Genomic DNA, 7,597 nt, shown 5'->3' on the forward strand with positions numbered 1-7,597 from the left:
ATCAATATTTCATTATAATCCATTTATATTATGCTAACGATCAGACAGATAAACGCTGGCTATCACATAACCTCTGTGGCAGAAGTAATAATGACCTTAATAGAGCAGGGCTAGTAATGTTATAGTCATATTTTATAACCTTTCCTCATTACCATAATCATGGTCCCAGAAAGATGCAATTAGAAAACTGTGGACAGTGGACAGTAGCATATACAGGAATATGACCTATCACTCAAACACGTGAACCAAAAACCTTTCGATATATAGTGATTAGGTATCACAATGTAGGTCACACTTTTTGGGTAGGTGGTGAAGCTCTACACCACAGTCCTGTAATGGGTCAACAAAGACTAAATCTCTGTACATGGAAATAGATCAGAGCTGTCAGACTGTTTGTTGGATGAACTTTAATGTTCATGTCTGTAAGTGCATCCAGAAATATTTCAACTTAAACTCAGCACTCTGTTCCAAATGCTTGTTTGATCATCACACTGTTCTGGCACCAAATATGAAGAGAATCTGTTCTGTCAGACTTTGCCGTCAGAGCCAGATCCTGGATGTATACCTACACTCCAGCTTGGGAGAAGCCTTTCGGGAGCAGTTGATTCAGCCAGCTTAGAGAACACATGTTCGAAATAGTTATTACATAATTACACCCATGAAGAAAATAGAATTAATGAGTATTTTCTCTTGTTCACTTCTCTGTTTATATACTTAATACATTTAACAACATTCACATTGGTGCTTGTGCATATTTGTGTCCTTAAAGCGGTCTGTAATTCTTCAATGATGATTCATAGACACCAAATACAGTATAGTACATATATAGGGGAAAAGTGGACATTGTAGGGGCTAGTTGGTGTCTGCACAAGGGAGGGTTGGTGATGATCGAAGCCATAGCCTGGATTCTTCTGGCCAGTGATCAAATTTTGTCTTTTTTTTTCTTTTTCCCATCTTTTTCTCAGATTGAAATCCAATATCTTGTCTTCAGTGCTGTTTTTCTACACCTTCATATTTTGAGTGACGCTGCAGAGTATCTTAAGTAAACCAAATGATCCAGCTGTAAGCACTTGAGCAGCTTCCCCTCACTGATGATGATGATGATGATGATTGTGTGCTCATTTGCAAGCATCTCCATATTCTATTGGAGATGGTGCTTGATTGCAGGAAAACTAAATTAAATGGAGAAATTAACCATTTTAATCCTTAAACTTAATATTTTTCCAAAAAGAAAAATTGGTTTTAATTAAAAATCCGCAATTTAAAGCCAGGTCAAGACAAACTAATATTTAAATATTTCATTTAAAGAGTCTTGTGGTTAGATGACAAGATTGTGTGTTTGTTGTTGTTTGCAGTTATTCCCAGATATTGACTATTTTTTTTACAAACACGAATGTTTGGGTAACAGGCAGAAGTCATTGTCATGGTGTTAATTAAAAATATTTCAATCACTGTGAGAAATAAATAGAACAATCTGAACCTATAATGATAATGTACTGTAATTTATTACATAATTTATGACATTTCCAACGATTTACTGCATAAAAGCTTTTGCCTGTCTCTCTCATGATGGTCTATGGTGTCTGAAGCATCACTTAATAATAAAAATGTTAATTTACAGTGTTTTCTAATTATTCTGTTGCTGGTGATTGAAATAGTTGAATAATTCCACGCTTCCCTTCCCAAAATATGCTTTGTGTGTGGCTGATAAAAGAAAGTTCAATATCCATTCTTCTTCTCCTTATTTATGCTCTGGTCTGCTGCACCATGTCCAAAGATGAATGTCTGAGTGCTAATTGCTTTGCTGCATTCACTAGCAGCTGTCTTCTGTAGAACATTAGAGTGACAAACTGTGTAATTCAACAACTACTGTAAACACTTTTGTTATGTCACGGACGTTTTGGAATAGAGTTTCAGTCGCCAAAGATTATATTATGGCTTTTTGTCGAAACTGAATTATAGAGATTTGCAACTGAGGATAAGTGGAAGTTCATTAAATGGTATAATATCTGAAATGAACAGTCAGGTTTAAGGTTTCAACATTTCAAGTTGGAAAATGTACTGGTTAAAATTACACATTTGAAATGCCAACTTTCACTAGCAATTCTGGTTATCTATGGGCTGCTGGTGATATTATAATCACTTGTTAGAAAAGAATTTTTACTTTGTTGAACTGACCTTGTAGATGAATGCAGACGTATTTCTTTATTTTTTTTATTTTTTTTCTTGAGCACTATACCCCTTTCAGGGTCACAGGAAGGGTGGGTGAGCCTATCCCAGCTGCATTTGGGCGGAGGCAGGGTACAGTCACCAGCTCACTGCAGGTCCCTATGGGAGCATTCGGGTGTTTGGTACCTTGATCAAAACTAGAGGACAAAGGACTCTCGCTGCTACTTTCCAGATGTTTTATATACTTCTTTAAATGCTAAATGCTGCTTGGGGCCTGTTGCTCAGTGTGATGGGGTTATGGGGTCTTACTAATTAGTACACCAAGCGGCAATCTTAACGCATACAGGAGGCTTTCAGATGCCAATCCTGCTGCCTCACTGCTGGACAGGACAGGAGTGGAAAAAAATGCTAAATGTTGGCTCAATATAAACAGTCACATCACATGTAGCTAACTTGAAACTAAGTGTAATATAGTATTAATCTACTTTAATATGCTAACTGTATGCATGATAGACAATACCCGGATCTTTTGACAGTTAAACAGGAATAATTGTGGTTTCTTCCTCTCTGTATGGTGCTCTCTTTGGTTTGTGCTTTTTTCCAGGACAGGTTTGTGGTCGTGGCTCATTGCTGCAGGTTCATCCACACCTGCAGCACATGGCCACCATCTGCCTGCTATTGAGACCAGTCTCTCCTGCCACTCTTTGCCAGTTGTTAAGAACCATTGCTGCAACCTCTCGGCACGCTCTATTTCTTTATACACACATTTTCCTGAAACTTGTACTCAGTGATTCCTTATCTCTGTTGTTCCTCCATCCACAGCACGACCACACCATATGTTCCTACTCATCTTCCTAGTTTCTTTTGTCTGGTCCCAGTCACCTCCTGAGCACCGCCCTCACCAAGCCTGACGTTCATCACCCCCCCCTCCATTATTTCCCTGGTGGATTTTTTTTTACTGTCTTATTTTCTGTAGCTGCAACAGCAACTTTTGATAACCAAATGTGATCAATTTTGTCTCTGGAGTCTGCACTGGGGGAGGTTCTGTTCTACCTGCCAGAACATTAATTGCAGTATGTAATTTGACAGGTGGATAGAGACTTGGTTGAACACAACTTTTATAGAACTATTTCCTTTAAAAAACAAACAAACTGTATTAGCTTGCATGGCTTGTGGCAATGCTGTCAAAGAAGCACATGAATGAGAATTAGAAGTTGCACTGAAGGAAACCCACTGATATTAGTGTCTGCAGCACACCAAACTCGCCTAATCAGCTGAATTCTTCATCAGTTGGTAAAATGTTGGTAATTGGTTCCTTGAAAACTTCTGATTTAATGATTCAAATATTGGGGGGTTTCAATTTGTTATATACATACTGAAATCAGTGATTAATATTAGATAGATGTTTGCTGCACAGGTCTGCTTAAACAGCACCATGTGCACCATTTTGGTGCTCTCTAATCATAAGAATCATTGTCTATTGTGACAATTGCTATGTTAAAATGGATGTTCTTAGACCAGCCCTTATCTCGGCCCCACTACAGGTCCATTGTCAACAAAAGATGGGGCACCATCATTATCATAATTTGAATTTGAGTCATATCTGACCAATGTGTAATTAAAGGGAGATGAGGTAAAAAGATTTGGCTAATTTAAACAAGTCTGAGGATTGCAGCCAGCTTCGAGCTGCGCTGTAGCTATCATATCTGCAGCTAGGCTCTCAAATATGTCATGAAATCATCAGCCACATTAATATGTTTGTATATATATAAGAGGGAAAAGACTGTTGGGGCAAATGAGCAGCATCCTGCACCTCACACACATCTTTCTGCTCCAAGGTTCTTGATTCACCAGTGGGCTGTGACCCCTGAGGACAATGAAATATTCATATGCTGGCGGGATGTTCAGTTGCTTATTTAAAATAAATACATTCAGGAGCGCGTTGAACCCCACAGAATTATATTTAAGAAATTACAGCAGTGTCTGACTTGTGGACAAAGAATTATTTTGAAAACCTGACTCTGAGCAACTGGGAATTATATGTGTCTTATTGGGTTATTGCAGGTTATGAGCTCTTCAAGAAGAAATGTGTATTGTATGTGTTTAATGCAAAAAAAAAAAAGGGGGGGGGGTGTATAATGAAGAATCCTGATCTCTTTTGGGTGCCCAGTCAGTGCTAAATCTCAGAGTTCTATGTGAGAGTGATGGCAGATGGAGAACAGGTTTGTTGTACCAAACAATCACCAGAAGGTGAGGCTATCAGTTTACCAGCTTAGCTCAGCACAAACCCTCTTCTGTGGCCACAGGATTCATGCAGCAGACGAGACAACACAATGAAAAAAAGAAGCAGCTGAAACAATTTCTTAGCGATAAGACAAGGAGCTTGGAAATCAGAAGGGAGTTTGGAGGAGAAGCCCCACTCCTTGGTTGACTGATAAAATATCTTATCTGGCCTGGAATTGGCATTGAATCCTCCAAGAGCTGTGGAATAATAGATCCCTGAATGAGGAACATTACATTTCTGGGAAAAAAAAGAGAAAAAGTTATTTTCTTTGTGGTTATTTTCTTATACTTGAATATGTGCTCTCCACTCTCAGCTGAGCCTTTACTATTCTGCCCAGCATGGGCACCGTCTCTACACACCACAAACCCTAGGTCTTATGTTTGTGGGTTAGCAAAATGGCTAACTTAGTAGACACAGTGAGAAAGTTGTTTATCGATGAAACCACTAGTCACAGTAGTATGATCAGTTCTCTTTCATAGCATTCATTTCATATCGCAGTTCACATTGGGAGAGCCTACAGCATGACCTCAGCAGAGGCTCCTATAACCTCTGCAAGCCAGGATTGGCTGGAATCAAGCATGGCAGTGTCAAAGAGGAAGGAGACCCTAACCTCTAAAAGAGCTTGACAGTGCAGATCAGTTAAAAACCTCTTCTCATTACGGGTAGAAATTATATTCATCGGCTTCCATTCTAAATGCCTTTCCGGGACCTAGCTTAATTGTCCACTGACTTGAGCAAAATCTCGCTCACCGCCGCTAACATCCCCACTGAAGCATAGATGAAAACACAGGCGCGAGGATGCCCTTGTGGGAATAAGATTGGTAGTTGGTATACTCACCAAATGTCTGTGAGGTGTTTTGGCCTGAAACATGCCCAAGCTGCTTCAGGCTCAGTCTTCGCATGAGTGCTCTCGCTGTAGCCGACTCTCCCTTAAAGTGCTCCGTCGCCGACTGGCTCGACAGACAAATTCGTCCGATTTGCACTGGATTTGGACTTGAAGAACATGTGTACAGTAAAAGCTGGTCAGCTCAAGATCCAGTAGCCTAAACTCCAAGCAGAGATAACACACTGCTGCCATAACAGTAAAAGGCCCAAGGAGTCAGTGGACCAGTTTGCTGTTCCCTGGCACAGCAGCTCCATGCTGGACTGAGGGGGAATGGAGGGCGTGATATGGCATCTCACCTCAAACAAAGTCATCCCTGTCTTCTGTGGGCTCTGCTCCTCTGGCCAGGGCAGCCTGCTACCTATCCAGCCTGATGGATAAACCCTACAAAGCTCTGTTGGTACATGCCCTCAATACCACTTCTCCCCTGAAGGCATATCAGACTGAGCTGTAAGAGGAGATGGTTGCTTCCCCTTAATCCTGCATTATGAGAGGGGTGCATCATCACCTAATTCTGTCTCCGTCTGCACAAGGTGATACAGTAGTACTGGCCCAGGGCAGGGCCTACTTTTAGAATCCTCCCCAGACCAGCCTGCCTCCCAGGTCTTGTCAAGGGCCTTGGCTCCTTAGAGCCTGTGGCAGAAGAACTCCCAGGAAGGCCCACCTACCTCCCCACTACTTCCTGCCCGTTTTCTGCTCACCTCAATAACCTTGTTCATGAGCAGGTTCATGGGGTTTGGTTCAGTTTACCATTTCATATCGTATCATAGATGATCCTAGCACAAAATTAGCAATCAGCATTGTCCTTCTATTCTACGAGAGAGATCTCAGTACAGGCCTGAAAAAGTGTCTCGGCAGTGAGCTGGTCAGAGTGAAAAGACTAAGAGTGGGTCATGAGAACAATTAGGAGTAAATACAGGCTTCAGCTTGCCATTGCGCCTGCTCGGTTCAGGGGAGTCATTCAGTCACACGCTCTAAGCGTAGCTGCTTCTTTTCTACATGAGGACATTTCTTCTCTTCTAGAGAAAAGACCAATAGAGAACGATTCTTCTCATACAGTCAGAGTGCCCTTTATTTAAGACATTTAATGGTTCCCAGGAAGGCAGTCCCTGGCCTCAGAGGACTAAAGAGGCACTTCAGAAAACACACATTCGGGACTTTGGTACACATCTTTGCTGCATTTCCTGCACCGGGGCAATTGGCTCTCTTCAATCGACCTCAAAGATGCTAATTTCACATTCCATTATATCCACCACACTGAAAATATCTCAGCTTTACTTTTTGGATTTATTGCAGCTTCTAAGACACACTTCTACACTCGTGGTATTCCAACCCAGACCCCTCTCTGAGTCGCTCTGATGGCCGCCAGCAAAAGCTGTCACTCATGTTGCTCAGGTGTATAATCGCCTGTGGCTCAGATAAACGCCACCATGGACCCTTCCGAGGTATCTGTTATTCTTTGACAGTTATGAACTCAAAAGCATTCACAAACCCAAAAAGCATCTCTACCTAAATCTCTACCTGTCATAAAAACTGTATTTACTAGGGCTGGGAAAATTAACGCTTTGATGTGGATTAATCCAGCATCATGACTGATCTAAAATTTACAAGGGAGAATGAGCGACTGTTACGCATGTGCAAATAGGCTATTGATTTGGTTGTGACAAGGAGCACAAGCCACTAATAAACAAATAAAAAAAACAAGATAAAACAGTCGCCTAACATAAAGTATAATGCACACTTTGCAGCAAAGAGTTTTCTTTTAGCGCAGTACTAAAATATCACATTAGCACAAAGCATGTTAAAGATTCTGCTAGCGCCTCGCCCAGCTTGCAACAAACCACTTTCTCTTTTTTGTTGAGGCAGTGTTCTCGTGCAAAATGAAATGTGATTATCATAGATTTAAAATGAATGTTATTTAATTGTGATTGGTTGAAATTAATGGATATCAACCCTGTGATTAATCTGATTAACTATTTTAATTGCCTCTGCTCTAATGAAGCTACTTCATACTTTCCTACTTGGTTGTTATCAACAAAACCTCCTTGGTTTTTTGCTCGGTAAACATTTTAATAGTTTGACAGCACTACTTTGCAACATACAACTTTGCAAAATATAATTAGATCAGTACTTAGGGGGAGGTTAAGGCATGCTGTGAAATATGCCTCCACACGTCCAGTCTTTCTCTTTGGTTAATTAGAAGCCACCGACTCTGGAAAAGGTTTGTTTCTTGGCCACCCTTTGGACATGCCTTGTACTTT

Source organism: Takifugu flavidus, chromosome 3 (genome assembly GCF_003711565.1).
Source record: "Takifugu flavidus isolate HTHZ2018 chromosome 3, ASM371156v2, whole genome shotgun sequence".
Classification (NCBI taxonomy): Eukaryota; Metazoa; Chordata; class Actinopteri; order Tetraodontiformes; family Tetraodontidae; genus Takifugu; species Takifugu flavidus.